The sequence below is a fragment of the Sturnira hondurensis genome, unplaced genomic scaffold, assembly GCF_014824575.4.
Source record: "Sturnira hondurensis isolate 20B ecotype Veracruz unplaced genomic scaffold, ASM1482457v3 Scaffold0016462, whole genome shotgun sequence".
NCBI lineage: Eukaryota > Metazoa > Chordata > Mammalia > Chiroptera > Phyllostomidae > Sturnira > Sturnira hondurensis.
The window spans coordinates 7,654,156-7,673,673 of record NW_028089093.1 but is presented as its reverse complement, the minus strand read 5'-3'; the positions used below and the strand labels follow the sequence as shown (position 1 = coordinate 7,673,673).

At 33.7% G+C, this 19,518-nt stretch overlaps 1 protein-coding gene across 1 annotated transcript in view; it reads right to left on the bottom strand.

Annotated features, from left to right (window-relative positions):
- SEMA3A (semaphorin 3A) overlaps positions 1-19,518 on the bottom strand; it is a 323,208-nt gene that overhangs the window by 292,920 nt on the left and 10,770 nt on the right. The gene's annotated exons all lie outside the window — the stretch shown is intronic.

The window sequence follows — 19,518 nt, the reverse complement described above, 5'->3', positions numbered from 1 at the left end:
AGAGAGAGCTGCAGATAAAGAAAGGCGTGGGCTTAGAATTTCATTTTGATATATAATACCTTTCATTAAAAAAAAAAACTCCCTCAGGAATTTTGGAAAGAGTTTTATCTAAAATAATTGACTGATTAAAGAATCAATAACAAATACAAGTCTCTAGGATAGAAAAAGGAAAAGATTTTTCTAACCTCTCCAATCCACTACCTTTAGTTGATTGGGTTCTCATTTTATTAGGTAATAATAGGTAATATTTCTTCAAAAACAAGTTAATGCTTTAACCCATTTAACCTCAGCATACCTATGTGATATAGAATCTGCTGCTCCTTTCCATTTTATAAAAACAGGACTTGGAGAATTTTGGCAAAATGTATTAAAATAGAAAAAAGTGCTCATAATTCAATGGTGGGCAACTTTTGAAGCCCGGGCCTCCCCTGCCCCAGAGCTCTTATTCCTTAATGCCGTGCTTTACTGTTTTAGGTTAGTATGTTTTATAGGTTTTGCCTTTTTAAATGCAAGGAACTACATTTGTGTCGCTTAAGATTGAAACAATATATTTCTAAGATCATAATATTTGATGCCATTCATGTCATCAATAATCTATACTTAATATTTAAAAATACTTTTGGAAAGAAGTTCCTGAAATTAATGGGGAGATTTCATTTTAAAAAATGACCCCGACTATACAGACATCATCCTAGGTTCTGCTCATTTAAATTATCACCAGTCAAGTTATTCTTATCTTTTAATAAAAATAAAAACTCAGTAAAGTTTTTATTACCTTACTTTATGATGAATAATGACAGTTGCCATGTTCTCTTCATTTTTCATTCCAAATAACTTAAAGCCTAGAATCACAACTATTTTAAAGCTGAGAAGAGTCATCTGCCTGGGTTTCCCAGGGTACCATCATCATCTCTCTTATCATTCTGTTCATCCAGACTCTACTCATGAGATGTACTTTTGCTGTTGTTTCTGAAAGTTTATTTTCCCATTACCATGTAGTCCCCTCATATTCCCTTCTCCCCATCAATCAGCACACAGTTGTCTACATTTATAAGTTCTTTTTCCTTTTTGCTCAATCCCACCACACCATCCCCTCCCTGACCTTAGCTGTTCTCCTGCTCTCTATGAGTTGCTCTCTGCTTTGCACGTTAGTTTCAGTTTGTTCATTAGATTCCACATGTGAGTGAAATCATATGGTATTTGTCTTTCTCTGACTGGCTTTTTTCACTTTGAGTAACATTCTCCAGCTCCTTCCACACTGTCACAAAAGGTCAAAATGTATTTTTAAATTTATTCTGCCAGATATATCACTCCAAACTATTCCTCTCCTACCAGGACTGATTCCTTTAGGTTCTTCATTGCAATATCCAACCTAAATTGGTTTTTGAAAACTCTTTACCAGCTTGATATATTTGTTATTATTATTATTGTGCTTTCTCTTAAGATGATATTCCATTTGATTCAAATGTGAAGTATTTCTTTTTTTGTTTTTCAATCATTCCTAATGGTCATGTCTCTGAGAAGTCTTTCTGTGAACTGTCTACTCCAGTTACTATTTTAACAGAAGCTTCTCAAATAATGCAAATCTTCACCTAATTTACTAAAACTGTTTAATGTTTTATTGAACTTATTTATGTTAATCCTTATCTATGTATTTTTTTACCTTGAAAAGTATGTCAAAAACAATCTCCAGATTTAAGGTCATGTGTATTAAATGGAAAGTTTGGAAAACCTAGTTAGGACCTCTAGTGCTCTGTCTAGGTATTCTGTCATCTGTTGTATCATCAGGTAAATGAACTACATGGAGCACTTCACACATTCATTGTTCACAACAGATTCGCCATAATATCTGCAGGTTCAGATTGTGCCTTTGTGGTGTGTCTTGAATAGAAAGTTATTGTAAGACAGTGAGAGTGAGTTTGTAACTTGATTAAATGTATTAAACTTATGGCAATATGACAATAACAAGGATCAATGCTAGGTTTAGAAACATGGAAAGTTACCTTCTGTCTTCTAGGATCTTTGAGAATCATCACCACCCCTACATACATAAACACAACATGAAGTCTGATTTTCCTTCAGTTCAGCAATGGATGTTTCCATCTTTTTCATTTTAATCATTTAAAAATGTAATATTAGAAAATATTTATGTATTTCTAATTTTAAGTAAATTCAAGCTGTTTTTCTTTAAAGTTATTTAATTTTTGAATTGTACATTAGACCACCCAATATACTCAATAAATGGTGCCTATGAAGTACACTCTATCATTTAAAAATAGGACATAATGGACAGTGACCAGAGAGGAGGGAGAGATTGGGGAATGGAGAACGAAGGGGAAGGGTCAAGTCAAGGAGATTGTAGGAAGGACTCCTGGACAAGGACAACGATGGAGGGGGACTGAATGTAGAAGGAGGGAGGTCGGAAGGGCAGGGAAGAGTAATGGGGGACAACTGGAGATAACTGTAATTGAACAACAATAAAAAATTTTCAAAAATAAGGCAACATGATTTAAAAAATAAAAGTAGGATGTAAGAGATTGCCTAATGTATTCATTTTATAAGTTAAGATAATCAGGTCACAGAATATTAAAGATTATGTCTGTGTCTCTGGCGAATCCAGAAAATCCAAGGATCTCTTCTCTGACTTCAGTGCCCCTGGAGACGGACTACTTTTTCAAATAACTTCATGATAGCTCATTTTTAGATCGTTCTATAAGCTAAAAAGTTATTCTTATTTATCTAAACTGTATCAACGGAGCCACAGGGTATTCTGAGTATTTTACAATGGATTAACACGGCCCAAGCTTCCCCCTCCTTCACATATGCGGTAGCGTTTGAATTGATTCTTTTCCCTAATTGTCTCAGTGAGGGGTTTTTTTTTGTTCCCTTTTTTCTGAATGGCATGATGAGGCCTCACTGTGGTCACAGGTATCTTCTGAATTAACTCCTCTTTAAAAATAGTCTATCGGTTTGATATCTGAAAATAATGTTTGAAGTATTAAATGGAAGTTCCATCACCCTTATTATGTGATCTAAACATCTTCAAGTTTATATATTATCTCTATTAAGAGTAGGACCATTTAATTGTAGTTTAAATAAATGTCCCTTCCTGAAAAGTTTTCACAAGAGCAGAGTGAGGAACAACTTGGGATAAGAGAACCTTTTCTTTACTCTCAAAATTTTAAGGAGTATTATTGTTTGTCTAATTGTAGTACTTAATTCTTTTTACATGGGAACAGTTCAGGCGGCAAGAGTAAAATGTGATATTGCTGAAAAGTTTAGTTATTTCCTATAAACATATCCTCTATCTTACATAAAGAAAAAAAAAGACTTCAAAGGGTTAAGCCCATATGCCAGATATTGTTCGGACTAGTGCCAAGGAATTAATCGTAAATTATTTTGAATAAATTCTTCTCTGTGTTGCATTACCCCAGAATGTTGTTCATACCATCTCATTACATATCATATCAAATTTAAAGAGCTAGGAAATAAAAATTTTCAGGTGAATAATAGCAGCAATATTCCTTTGTTAAAAAGTATAAAGCATATTTTATTTTTTATACTACTGTATATAGGTGAGAGTTTCAAATTATTTTGCCTGCCCTTAATATTTTACTCATCACTCTTGCACTTAATATTTACAAGCAACAGTGAAGAAGTCTAGGGAGCGTAAGAATCTGATTATTAGTGGAGTATCTCAAATTTAAGTTTTGTTGCAAATTCATTTGAACAATTTGTTTTCATTTTTCATAGCCAACTAATTTGCAAGGACTACAAGAATAGCTAAAAATGTAAATAATTAGTTAATGCTACCTCTTAAGCTTTAATACGAAACTATAATCTTCAAAACATTGAATATTTTGAATTTGCTTGGAATTTATCTGGAATTTATATTGCCATGCTCTTTCAAGTTACAAAGGAAGATAGGTTATAAAATTTTAAACATCTTAAATGTGGCCCTGGTATTAATGGAGGATGGTTTTCTTCTGGTAAGCTGTTTAGTCTTTATTTGTTACCAGGATGACATTACTGACATCTGACACTGTTCATTGTTCAGTTTAAAAGTGAAAAGCTTCTTATGAAGAAAAGCTTCTCATCCCAGTTAATTTCCTAAAGAGTTTACTTCCTTGGGCAAAATAATCACACGGAGCACCTGTGGTGCAAGTGCTACAGAACCACCAAGCCAAGCCCAGCCACAGCTGTGCTGTAATCACTGAAGTGTGCCCAGTGCATAATGGCACATTAGGTAGGCATTGATCTCTGCCAGTTTATGAGGTCTCTTACAGAATCAGGCAGACTTTTTCACTGAAACCCTTGGAGCAGAAATTGCTACTTCTAAGCTAATCCATTTTCAAATTACCATCCAATTGTGACTGATGACCTCACTACAAATCCGCTTATCTACCTCCAACCACTCAGCAAGCAAAGGAGACGCAATCGTTATTTCCCCTTACTTTCAACTCTTTACAAAAAACTCCAGCTGACATTCTTAGTCACCTTTTAATGCCACTGCAGCTGGGAAGATAAGCATGATAAATGTTAAATGCTGTTTAATTGTCGGTGCTTGTTTTGAAGGTAAGATGGAAGAGTAGAATATGTGCTTAATATGAGACCAGGTTTAACTAATATTTGATATTAAAATTGCTATTATAAATTATGGCTAATTTCATTGATTTATTTTAAATACTTTATTTAGACTGAAGTATACTGAATGCTTGATCAAAAGAATTTTTCATTGCTACAATATGCAACTATTCCTCAGTAAAAACCCTGGGTCCAGTTTAATCACCAGAGTGGTTAAAACTTAAAACATTTAAGGAAAAACTTTTATGGGTAAAATGATGGTGAAAAATAGTTTACTTAACTGAAGGCAGTAATATGTAAAAAATATGTAGGAGGTATTAAACAAAGAAATTAGAATAAACTAAAGCCTAGTCCTAATTTCTCTTTAAGAAACTTTATCATCGAAGCATAGTGATTTTAGGCATTTAGTAATTGCCAGAATGTGTCAATAAAGAATGTATAAAAGTGATACTGACCTGCACTACTTTCTCTTAGAAAATTATAACTAACTGTAAACTTCAAAGGTTATTTGATATATTTTAAAAGTCAATATTTAGTGCATATTTTGTAGGTTATTTGTGAAAAATATCTTACCTGGTCTCTGAAAGGTTTTCCTGTTGACCAGCTAGTAGAAACTTAATTGGTAAGTATATTAATGTATGTATGGGAATATTTGTCTATTATTGAAGCAAACAATATACAAGTAGCAATTTGAAAATAGTTCTAGCAAAATTGTAAAATATCTGATTTTAAATGTATTGGACAAAGTAGTAGTTACAAAAATCTCAGTCTTGGCAGGGTGATAGATAAGAGAGAGAAATAATTATTTGCATGTCTGTAGTTTATATATATATATATATATATATATATATATATATATATATATTTGAATGTTTCCATTGCACTGTAATAAAAATGTAAACATTTGGGCCAGTCCAGATGTGAAGCCTCCTCTTACATGGTATATGTGTAGTGTCCTGGCAATGGGCTGAGCAAATTAACTCTTCAGAGCTGGGTTAGCAACCCTTCAGTTTCTTGAAAGAGTATCTTCTCAAAGACATTAGAGTTGTTTTCTCCCAGTCGCTTTTTGACTTAAGTAAGTATGAATATGTCATGGCTTCCTTCTGAACATTAATCAATAGTGTTTCTTATAATTGGTGTATGAGCTAGGACAAGCCATTTGTAAAGTGATACAATACCTATTCTAACCTACATACCAGTAGGTAGAATGAAAAACATCAAATTAATTCACAGATTAAAAAATATTCTATTTTTGTTTAAAATATCTTAATTTTAAAAGTAATAGCAATTTCATGAATACTTATATAAATGGATGGGGAAAAGCCACTGGTCTATAAATTATAATCAATTAGTAATCTAAAATATTATTCCAAGTACACTCATCTCATTATGGGGTCTATATGTTTTGTTATAATTAATATTTTCAAATATAATCAATTGGTATTTACCTCAACTAGTAAAAATATAAGAAGCTACATTAGACTAAAAATTAAAATTAAATTCCCTGTATTAGATTGTTTCCTCATGCCTCAGGTTTCCAAGGTCAACAGTATCTTCTCCTATATCTTTCTTTGCATGATGAAAACATCTAGATGTATGTATCATATAGATTGAGTTTTACATTATCTGTTACAATAACAGTATCACAACATAAATGCTGTTTAGCAAAATGTTTATTTCCATGAAACATATGTTATGAATAGGCTGCTAGTTGAATGCATAGATCTAACCCATGCTGTTACTTAAAATGTAATACTCAATTGTATGAATTAAAACCACATTACCTAGCCCATCCCCAGTGAACATTCACAGCCAGGGTATCTACTATGTCCTTGTTTATTTGTCTTAGTGGTTTGTTAGTTGTTACTTTATTTAAATATATGCATTTTTATTTTAGTAGATACTTTATATTAAGTTTCATGAATTCATGTTCATTTGGATTCCCTCCAGCAATGAGTATACATACTTTAGGCACTATGAAAAACATTGACCAACTTTCCTCTGTTTAACGTTATCAACTTGATGGAAAAAAATGGTATCACAACTCTGTTATACTTGGCAGTTCCTAGCTAGTAAATTTTCACATCCTTTCATATATTTATTGTACATTACAGCTGGGTATGCTGTAATTCCTTATTTATATGCCTTGACTAGTTTTATAATAAGTTATTTGTCCATATTTTTCAATCATGATTAAATACATTAAATTCTTATTTTCTTCTCATGGGAGTAATATAAAGGCTAAGTAAAGACTGAGAAGTAGGGAGAGGATCCAAGATGGTGGAGAAGTAAATGGAAGCTATAGTAACCTCCTACCAAGATCAGTCTTGTTTTACAGAAAAATCATCCTGAATAAACAATGGAACACTAGCTGCAGAGAAGCCTTATAACCATGGACAGACAGAAGAAAAACCTTCACCGCAATGAGACTGGTAAGGAATGTGGAGGAGGTGTGAGAAGGCTGGCTGTGCTTCCATGGGTGGCAGCTGAAGTGCTGGAGGAATATGTCTGTGGCTTGGGGTTCCCCTGAGAAGTGTGGGGTCTAAACCCCAAACTGGGCTCCCCAGACTACAGTGCCAGAGCGGGAAAGGAACCTGGGTAATATCCAGCTGTGAAAAGCACCAGGGTTTCTGTCTTCAAGGCAGAGATGGCTGGAGATGCAGAGAGCCTCTTAAAGGGCCAATGGACAAAATATCATCTGCAGCCCATTCCCTGAGCTTTGACAAAGGAAGGGCAGAATTGATTAGAGATGCTTGAGGAAAATCTGAGTTTGGTGGCTCTGGGGAGACAACTAAAGGAATAGTTGTCTTCTTGTGCCAAGGAAGGATGGGATCCCTGTGCTGAGTCATTACCCATACTGTAAAAGCCATCTTTATAAGGCAGAGCACTCCCTTCTAAGTGTCAACAGCCTAAGGGGAAGTAATAGCCCTGCATATAGAAATTACTCTGCCCCACCATGTGGTGCTTAAACTGAGCAGCTTATTACAGCTTGACAACTCAGGTGGAGCTCTGAAATTCTAGCTGACCTTCCCTGGGCCTGATGCTAATAAAAGCCAGCCTAGTTCTTCCTGCACACAACCAGGCCCAGCAGAAGGAGTCACATGTTGTAGATCACTGAAAACAGAATGACCATGGCCAGTCACAAGCAGCATATGACAAAGGCCTACACCAGGGTTTTTGCACATCAAATTAATACATACAAACAAATATAAAGAAACCGCCAAGATGGGAAGACAAAGAAACAGTCCATAAATGAAAGAACAGGAGAATTCTCTGGAAGAACTATGAGAAATGGAGGAAGCGATTTATAAAATAGAGAGTTTAGAGTAATGATTTTAAGGATACTCAACAGCATAAAAAAGACATAGAAACCATAAAAAAGGACCAGTCAGAAATAAAGAATGCAATATATGAAATAAATAATACACTGAAGGAATAAACAGCAGGTTAGATAGGTAGAGGATTGAGTCAGTGATTCGGAAAACAAGGTAGAAAAAACACTCAGGCAGAGAAGCAAAAAGAAAAAAAATGTTTAAAATGAGGAGAGCTTAAGAAACATTTTGGACAACATGAAATATAACAACATCCTCATCATGGGAATACCGAAAATAGAAGAGTGTGAGCAAGGAATCGAGAACCTATTCAATGAAAAGATGACTGAAAACTTCCCCAATCTGGTGAAGGAAAGAGACACACAAGTCCAGGAAGCTCTGAGAGTCCCAAATAAGTTGAGCCTAGAGAGGCCTACACCAAGGCACATCACAATTAAAATGACAAGGCTTAAAGACAAGGAGAGAATCCTAAAAACTGCAAGAGAACAGCAGGTAGTTACATACAAGGGAGCATCAATTAGACTGTCATCTGATTTTTCCACAGAAACATTTCAGGCCATAAGGGAGTGGTGTGAAATATTCAAGGTGATTAAAGCAAGGCCTACCACCAAGGTTACCCAGAAAGGCAATAGTTTAAAACAAAAAAGCTTCTCAGACAAGAAAAAGCTGAAGGAGTTTGTTAACACCAAACCAGTATTGCAATAAATGTTAAAGGGCTTGCTTTATGAAGAAGAAGAAAAAAAAGAGAAAGAAAAAATAAGAGCAAAATTGTCTAACAATAATATAATTAAATATGTATCTATCAATAATCACATTAAATGTAAATGGCTTAGATGCTCTAACCAAAAGGCATAGGGTTGCTGAATGGATAAGAAAACAAGAACTATATATATGCGGCCTCCAAGAGACACATCTCAGTTTGAAAAATTGCACAGACTAAAAGTAAAGGGATGGAAAAAAATACTCCATGCAAATGCAAAGGAAACAAAGCTAGCAGAATAGTTCTTATATCTGATGAAATACACTTTAAAACCAAGGCTATAGTAAGAGACAAAGGAGGACACTACAAAATGATAAAGGGAACAATCCAACAAGAGTATATAACCCTAGTAAACATTTACACATTCAACATAGGTGCACCCAAATACTTAAAACAAATCCGGATGGACATAAAGGGAGAGATCAACAGAAATACACAGTGATTTTAACACCCCATTGACTTCAATGGATAGATCTTTCTGACAGAAAATCAGAGACAGCAGCCTTATATGACACACTAGATCAAATGGATTTAATTGCTATCTTCAGATCATTTTACACCAAAGCTGCAGAATATACAGACTTTTCAAGTATATATGGAACATTTTCTAGGTTAGACCACATATTAGGACACAAAACAAGTGTCAATAAATTTAAGAAGACTGAAATCATAGCAAGCATCTTCTCTGACCACAGTGCCATGAAACTAGAATTCAATCACAAGAAAAACACTGCAAAGCATAAAAAGACTGGGAGCTAAATTACATGTTATTTAACAATGAGTGAATCCACAATGATATAAAACAAGAATTCAAAAGATAACTTGAAACAAATCAAAATGAGGACACAAACCCCCCAAATCTATGGGACACTGAGATAGCAATCCTAAGAGCATTACAGGACTACATCATAAATTAATAAATCAAATAAACAGTCTACCTTCACACTTTAAGGAGTTTGAAAAAAGAACAACAAACAAAGCCCAATGTGGGTAGAAGAAAGGAGATGGTAAAGATCAGAGCAGAAATAAATGAAATAGATTCTAAAAAAAAGATACAAAAGATCAATGAATCCAAGAGCTGGTTCTTTGAAAAGGTAAGATTGACAAACTTTTAACCAGACTCATCAAGAAGAGCAAGGAACCAAATAAATAAAATCAGAAATGAAAGAGCAAAATAAAAACTGACACCCAAGAAATACAAAAGATTATTATAAAAATATTATGAACAACTGTATTGCAACAAACTGGACCACCTGGACTAAATGGATAAATTCCTAGAAAAACACAATCTTTAAAAACTAAATCAGGAAGAACTGGAAAATCTGAATAGACAGATCATACCTAGTGAAATTGATATAGTAATAGAGAAAAAAAAACTCCCAACAAACAAAAGACCTGGGCTCTATGGCTTCACAGGTGAATTTCACCAAACATTCTAGGAACTAACACATCTCCTTCTCAAAATATTTCATAAAATTCAAGAGGAGAGGCTTCCAAACTCATTTTACATGGCCAGCAATATCCTAATTCCAAAATCAGATAGACACTACAAAGAAAGAAAATTATAGGCCAACATCACCAATGAAGATAGATGCTAAAATTCTCAACAAAATTAAGCAAACTGAATACAACAATGCATCAGAAAGATCATACACCATGATCAAATGGGAATTTTTCAAGGAAAGCAAGGTTGGTACAACATTTGCAAATCAATGTGATTCACCACATAAACAAAATGAAGGATAGAAACCATATGATCATACCAATCGGTGCCAAAAAAGAAAACATTTGATAAAATCCAGCACCCATTTATGATAAAATCTCTCAGTAAAGTGGGATTAGAGTCAACATACCTAAACATGAAGTCCACATGGGGCAAACCCACTGCCAACATCATATTCAGTGGAAAAAAACTGCAAACATCCTCCTTAAGATTGGGAACAAGACACTTATGCCCACTTTCACCATCCTTATTCAACATAGTACTGAAATTCCTACTCATAGCAATCAAACAAGAATAAGAAATAAAAGACATTCAAATTGTAAAGACAGAAGTAAAACTGTCATTATTTACAGATGACATCATATTGCACATACAGAATTCCAAATATTCCACCAAGAAACTATTAGAACTGATTAATGAATTCAGCAAAGTAGCAGCATACAAAATTAATATCCAGAAATCAGGTGCTTTTTATATGCCAATAATGAACAAAAATAAAGGGAAATTAATAAAACTATTCACAATAGTGTCAAAAAGAATAAAATACCTAGAAATAAGACTAACCAAAGATATAAAAGACCTGTGCACAGAAAATTATAAGACACTGAAGAAAGAAATTGAAGAAGACACAAATAAGTGGAAGCACATACCATGTTCATAAATAGAAAGTATCAACATTATTAAAATGTCCATACTCCCAAAGTAATCTATAGATTCAATGCAATTCCTATCAAGCTTTCAATGTCCTATATCACAGAACTAGAACAAATATTTTAACAATTTATATGGACCTCAAAAGGCCCTGCATAGCAACAGAAATACTGAGAAAGAAGAATAAGGATGGAAGACTGACACTATCTAATTTCAAACTATACTGTAAGGCCATAGTAATCAAAACAGCATGGTACTGGCATAAAAACAGATACATAGATCAACAGAATGGAATAGAGAGCCCACAAATAAACCCACACTTTTATAAGCAATTAATATTTAACAGTGGAAACAAGCACATACAATAGGCTAGAGATAGTTTATTCAATAAGTGGTTTTGGGAAAATTGTACAGATCACGCAGCAAAATGAAATTAGACCACTTTCTTACACCACATAGAAGAATAAATTCAAAATGAATCACAAGCTTAAGTGATAGGCATACAACCATGAAAATCCTAGAAGAACACATAGGTAGTAAAATCTCAGATATTGCTCATAGCAATATTTTATCAGGATATCTCCCCAAGCAAAGGAAACAAAGAAAAAAAAAGAATGGAACTACATCAAACTAAAAAGTTTTTGCACAGCAAAGGAAGTCAACATATAAAAAAATACCCACAGAATGGGAGAACATATTTGCCAGTACGTCTGATAAGGAATTAATAACCAAAATGTATAAAGAAATAACAAAATTCAACACTAAAAAAACAAACAACTCAATTAAAAATGGGCAAAGGAATGACTTCTTTTGACTTCTCCAAAGAGGACATACAGAAGGCCAATAGACATAGAAAGATGCTCAACATCACTAATTCTCACAAATGCAAATGAAAATCACAATGAAATACTATCACACACGCATCAGAATGGCTATCAATAAATCAACCAATAAGTGTTAGTGTGGATGTGGAAAAAGGTCAACCCCTTTGCACTGTGGGTAGTAATGAAGATTGGTGCAGCCACTGTGGAAAGCAGGATGGAACTGCCTCAAAAAATTAAAAATGGATCTGCCTTTTGAGCCAGTGATCCCACTACTGGGAATACATCTGAAGAAACCCAAAACACTAATTTGAAAGAACATAAGCACCCTATATTCACTGCAGCATTATCTAAAATACCCAAGATATGGAAGCAGCCTAAGTGTCCATCAGTAGGTAAATGGTTAAAACAACCATGGGACATTTACACAATGGAATACTACTTGGCTGTAAAAGAGAAGAAAATTTTACCCTTCGAGAGAGTATGGATGGACAAGGAGAGCAGTATGCTATGTGAAATAAGGCAGTCAGAGAAAAACAAATGCCATATGATTTCACTCATATGTGGAATCTAATGAACAAACTGAACCAACAAAGAAAATTGGGACACATTCATAGATGGAGAACAGGATGACAACTAGTAGGGGAGGGAGCTTAAGGAATTGAGGGATTGACCAAAAAGGAAAAAGGACTCATAAGCATGGACAATAGTGTGGTGATTGCTGTGGGGTGGGGAGGTGTAAGGGCACTAAATGGTAATGGAAAAAATATAAAGATTAAATTTTAATAAAAGACTAAGAAGTGGGCAAGCACTCTGCCATCTTAGTACTTACATAGTGCATTGAAAGTTTTATTATATCGCTCTCTTGATGAAATTCTTTTGATTGTATGGAATTTATTTTTAATTCTACTGTATCAATATTTTATGATAATACTTGGTATATTTTCCATATACTAGAAATAAATGTTAAGCTCCTAAAATGGTATCAAAAGTACATCTTCAATTAAACTGCCTGACATTGTGGGAAGGAATTGATCTCACATTCATGTGTCACCAATAGAACACTGTTCAGCAAGTATCTCTGAATTAATTGGCTGCCCAATATGTTTTCCAGTTTAATTGAGGTATAATTGACATAAAAAATTGTCTAAGTTCAAGGTGTATAACCTAATGATTTGCTATATATGTATAGTAATACAAAATAATAACAAGAATAGTATGAAGGACACATGGACAATAACTAAGACGGGGGGGCGGAGATGGGAGGGGGGTGGGGAGCACTGGGGGGGTGCAGGGCTGGGAATACAAGAAAGAAAACTGTACTTGAACAAAAGTTAAATAAAAAAAATAGTTCACTTTATAGGATATTGGTAGCATTAAATGTAATAATCTGTATAAAATGCTTATGATAGTGCTGGTACACCTTCAGTCAAATATTTTATAAATATTTGTCCATAACTCCAATAAATTTCTCCATGGATTATTTCACAGAGAAAGGACTTTTAATAAAAAATAAATAAAATCAATAAGCATGTTAAAAAAAAAGAATAGGGTTACTAGACACATTCATCACCTTTTATAATTACCATTTATATATCTCTGTGATGAGAATGTTTAAGATATATTCACTTAGCAACTTTTAAGAATATAATACAGCATTGTTAACTGTAGTCATCATGCTGAACATTTATTCCCAGAATTTAGTCATCTTGCAAGTGAACATCTGTAACCCAAACCTCCCTATTTCCCCACCTCTCACCCTGGCAAATACCATTCTACTCTGTTTCTTTGAGTTTAGCATTTTTAGATTTCATATATATAGGATCATACGGTGTTTATCTTTCTTTCTCTGATATTATACTTTTGGTTGCTCAATCTTGAATTCCTTTTCCCTGCTTTCACAGTTCCTCCCTGGAGCTTTTGGTTTAAACTGTGAGTGTAAAATGCTGGGGGCCCTTCCATACTCTCTGCTTTCTGCAGGTCCTTGTATCATATACATTTTTTAATGCTAACTTCCCTCAGTTTTCTTACTTTTAGTATTATGTTCATTTCATCCAAACTTGGCAACAGAGGATTGTGTGGAATTTCAGCTAACACTTCTCAGATGTGCATGATCTCAGCCTGTGGGATAGGTCAGGCTTTACTGTAGAATGCACCTCCACCTAACTTCAGCGTCTAGACTAACAATTGGCCTAACAATGCTTCTATGAGACAATGGTCTCATAGAAATAGATTCCAAGCAGGCATTAATCAAAATACTGACAATATCATTTTGTTGTTAAATGAGTGACATAAGGTTTATTTTTTTTGATATTCTTACACTAAATTACCAGGTTGCAGAGGTAAAGGTTTTCTTAATTCACAGCTTGTGACCACTGTATTTTATCTTTTGCTTGAGGCAAAATTATTCAAATGAATAATCTTTTAAAGCAGGAAATAACAGAAATAGAGTTCATATATTTGCATTAGAAAAAATGTCTTTAGAGCTTTCAAGAAATTATTTCTACACATAGGCTTTCTATTGACAATATTTACTTTGGAAAAATGATTTTTCATTTTCCTCATTTTTTTACTCTTATATCTAAATTAATTGCATAGATTTATCTCTGAAATTCCTTCCTGCTCAAAATTTGCTCTTTCATAAAACAATTCAACTGTAAGTAAATATGTAATCATGCCCTCTGATAGATACTCAAGCCAAAATTTTAGATAACATTTTAAACTACATAGTACATTTGTACTTAACCCTTAGTTATAATTAAGAATTTCATTATGATTTTGAAAATAAGTCAACCAACATGCTGAGAGTAATGTTTGCAAAACCTGTTGCTAATAATAGCTATTATCATTGTTGGCGTTGACAAGTCAAAGATGTCTAGAAGTTCGCAGGTCAAAGTCATTTTCATCATTAATATTTTCATATTTTAATGGAAGCAGTAAGATACCATGAAAATAATTAAGCAAAATGTATTTTTAAATGTATGCTCAACTCATCAAGCCACTAATAAGTTAATTGAGCAACATCTAGTGAATAAAATAGTTAATATACAGAGAATTACAATCCACAACTCAAAGATATGATTTCTAGTAGACAACCATTAAGAAGTTACACATTTGATAAGAAATATGAAGACTTTTATTGTGAAAGTAATATTGGGTTGAGGCATGCAGGTTTACATGGAATTGGCTAGATTAGTGGATGAGATCGAAATTAGGCATTTAGGCAGATGATTTGATACAACCATTTTATGTAACGTCTTTAAAATGTCTACGTCAACACAATACGAATTCAAGCAACATATTCATCTACTACTTTAGAAATTGAACAAGATTCACAGTAAAAGATGGATATGCTTTTCATATTATCTAGTAACAAAAATGTGAATGTCTCAATCCATTGGGTCTTACTGCTTCTTTCCCAGATTAATTTAGTAAGACTGTCAGAGTAAGAGTCTGTATAGCATGTTAGAGGGGTCACTGCGCAGAGGGTCTCCTTGACCATTTAACGTGGAAATGTTGGGTGTTCTTTAAACAATTAGAGATCTTCAATTGATTTTTTAAAATTTATATAAATAATAGATCCTAGACATCCAGGGAATCTTTTATAATTATGCATGCTCTTATTTTTTTTATCTTTATACTGCTTTTGATAGTTTATTAATCAATATCCAAAAATAATTTAATATTGTGAGTAGAAAAGTATAAAATGTTGAGAGACAAATCTTCTAAGTTTATTTTTTAACATATTTTTACCACCATTTTCTACTCCCACCCACCAAAAAATTACAAGTTGGCAATATGACAATGTATTTACAGCTTTCACTACACTCCACATTATGTTAGTCATCATATCATTTGGTAAAATGATACTTTGTGAGATTTTCATTAATATTTGGGAAACCACTATTTAAAATACAGCTGGCTATAAATTTTACCTAAACTACTGTGCTATGCTAATTGAAAAATAAATTTATGGTTTTGTCTAAGAATTTTTTTAAACTTCAGTATTTTAGAAACAAAACAAAGTTGCATTTAACAAAGTAAGCTCAGGAGAACCTGTGACCACACATTTAGAATAAAATAGAATATAAGTAATCAAAAACTTCTGTGTCTGATTCTCCATTTTTGTAGTGTAGATTAAAGTAAATCGTTCCAGAAAATCTATTCAAGATAACTAATCTTCATGGACCTATGTACAATAGTTTACAAATCCAACTATTTTTAATACCCTGCATATTTATGCTTATTTCTTCACCTATTGTTATTTTCAGTTCTGGCTAACTGTTGTTGGTTAAGTTTTCACTAAAAAAAGCGTTGAGTGAGACAGTTTCCATAGCAACTGTCTCAGACCTCAGGCAAATCTTTAATGACTATTTGTAGCACTTCCAGACATAAGTTGTTTCAAAGTCCATTGTGGCCAAAAAGGGATATAGTTTTGATGAAACCCAGATGAGCTGCAACTGTATTTCAGTCTATACTTCCACTTAAACTATAGTCAATTACCTATGGTAATGGGAGAACAGAAATAACATGAGTAATAAAATCTATAGATTATTGCAAAGTATCATTTTAGCCAATAATCCCTCCTCACCAAACCTCTTTCTAAAATTTCTCTACATAAATTGGAATGAACAGATGTGAGTTTTCTTCTCTTCCTGAGGTAAAGGTGACAATAGGTTATAAAATGATTCTTAAAATATGGCCATAAGGGAGGGAAGACTGATGATTAACCATTTGGTCTGGATACTCGTTTATGAAAAACTCAGGGAAGTTTTTCCTCTAATCTTGGAAACATACCACCATCATCAAAAATAATATTTAAGTTAAATAAACCTATTAAAGTTTATACATACAAATGTATCTTCTCCCTCTCTTAATCCCATTGAAGATACAATGAAAGAACTGAAACAAACAAATGAATGTATTCATCCACTAGGACCAAGAGGGTGATAAAGTGGTTACCACGATGTAAGATTTCAAGGAATTTTGGAGATGACAAATTTATATAAACTTATCTGTATTGCAAAAAAGTGTTAGAGGACCTCTCAGGACAAGCAAATCCAATCATCCTAAGGAACCTGGGAGACAATCAATACTAGATGTCATGCCTTCGAAGAAAAAAAGGAGATGCCAATATTTCTACCCTCTATTCCCAAAATATTAGCAACCAGCAGGTGTTTTTCCTTTTTCAACTACTGGAGACACTAAACAGCACTGAAGAAAATACCCCACATATCATCACTCGGTGGTCCATTGTGAAAAGACTGATTTTCCTGCTGGTAAATATAAATTACAGTCTAATGATTCACAAAATATCCTCTAAAGTCTACCACTCCAATCCTCATCACACAGGGCTTCCAAATATGGTTTGATATCTCACTTATAAATATTAATTTTCAGTACAGAATTACATGACTTTTCAGGAAAATTGATCACATCAACGAAAGACAAAAAACCCCAAATCACCAACTGAAAGAATCTGGAGAAAACAAAAATAATAAAGGACATGAAAAAAAATGTCAGAACTGTAGTGAACATTTCCTAGAAATAAGAAAAGATTTTTAATCTATTAAAAACAAACAAATGAATAAGTAAATAAGACCGTAAAAAAGAGAAACAGAACCAGAAAGTGCAGTTAGCAATTCAAAGTTGGGTAATTGAAATAAGAACTTTATTATTTTTATTTTTTATTTAATTGTTGTTCAAGTACACTTTTTTGTCTTTTACTCCCATCCCAACGCATCCTCCCAGTGCTCCCCATCTCCCTCCCATTTCCACCCCCCTTAGTTGTTGTCCATGTGTCCTTTTTACTAGTTCTTGTAAATCCTTCCCCTTTCCCCCCTGAAATTCCCTCCCCTCTCCCCTCTGGTCACTGTCCCCCTGTTCTCTATTTCAGTGTCTTTGGTTATATTTAGCTTGCTTGTTTTGTTGTTTAGCTTCCTGTTAAAGGTGAGATCATATGGTGCTTGTCTTTCAACGCCTGGCTTAAGAAATAAGAACTTCAATAGAAGGTTTAGAATACAAAGTCAAGAAAAATTGCCACAAAGTAAAATCAGTGAGAACATGAAATAGAAAAATAAAAGTAAAAAAATGGATCAAGTAAAGTACTAAATTTCATATTTTGGGGACCCAAAGAAAGGGAAGACAAAAAAATCTCAGGGAAGAAATTTATATGTATTTCTTTCATATATATTTTACACATGTCTCTACCTATATCTTTATATATATTTCATGTATATCTCCACCTATATATTTTAATATCTTCACCTATATCTATCTACACCTATATATCTATTAAGAAAATTTTCCTTAAGTGAAGAACATTTATCATCAGATTAAGAGGGCTGTTTAGCACTTAGTGCAATGATAACAAAATAAAACAGATCCTAAAAGGCTTAAAATTCCTAAATTTTAAAATGTCAAGAATAAAATAAAATTCTAAAAGCTTTTATTTTCTTGATGGGAGGGATACAAGTTGCAAAGGAACTGAGATTGCAATGTATTAAACGCTCAACTGCAGTATTAAACAGGTGACTTGAAAAATCAATAGATGCAAATATTAACCATAAGAAGGTTATAATGTCAGCTAAAATAGACATCAAAGCACAAGCATTACCAAAGATAAAAAAGAAACAGTACACAAAAGGGTCAATTCAGCATAAAGACATACTAAGCAAAAATGTATATGAAATTATCAAGGAATAAAGTATAAAGAAGTCATAATTTATTGTTCAGAATTAAAATAGAAAACTAAAATGTCATAATTACAGTAAGGAATTTAGTAAGACAACAAGGCAAAAAGAAACCAATAAACACAGAGTGGATCTAGAAAACACTATACAGCACATATGTCCAGACTTAAAACAACTCTCAGTAGGTTTTAAATGATAGATAGCCAAGTACATTCTCTGACCACAATGAATTTAAAATAAAAACCAATAATAAGATATCTAGAGAAACATAAATAGATTTATAGATTCAACAAGTATCAATCTGAATCTCAGTAGGCTTTTTTGTGAGGTGGAGGGTAGTTGTTGAGAGGAATTGTGAGGGAGAGCAAAGAACTTTGAAGTAGCAAAGAAATCTTAAAGCACAACTGAGATAGGGACTTCCAGTCAAGATGGCAGTGTAGGCAGACATGGCTCACCTCCTCGCACAACCACATCAAAATTACAACTCAAATATAGAACAACCATCACTTAGAACTGACAGAAATTGAGTTGAATTAAAGTCTGACAACTACGGAATTAAAGAAATCACATCCATGGAGACCCGTAGGAGAAGCACAGACGTGAAAAGTGCTGCTCCCTCACCCATGTGTGGTAGATAAAAATTTGGAAGGAGTATTTTGGGAGTGACGAGCACCAGTCCTACACCAGATCCCCGAACCCAGGGCTCCAGTGCCAGGAATATAGAGCTCACAAATTCTGTTTGCAAAAACCAGTGGGAATTGAGTTGGTGGAAACTGTCTGGAGCCCCAAGCAGTTCCTCTTAGAGAACCCATACACAGACTCACCTACTCAGACACACTCCCTCTGAGCTCCAGCAACAGGGCAGCAGCTTGAAAGGCATCAGTAGCATACAGGGAGAAAATGAAGTTTCTGGTATTAAGGTGAGCAGAGGCCATTGACTATTTTCTAAATCCCC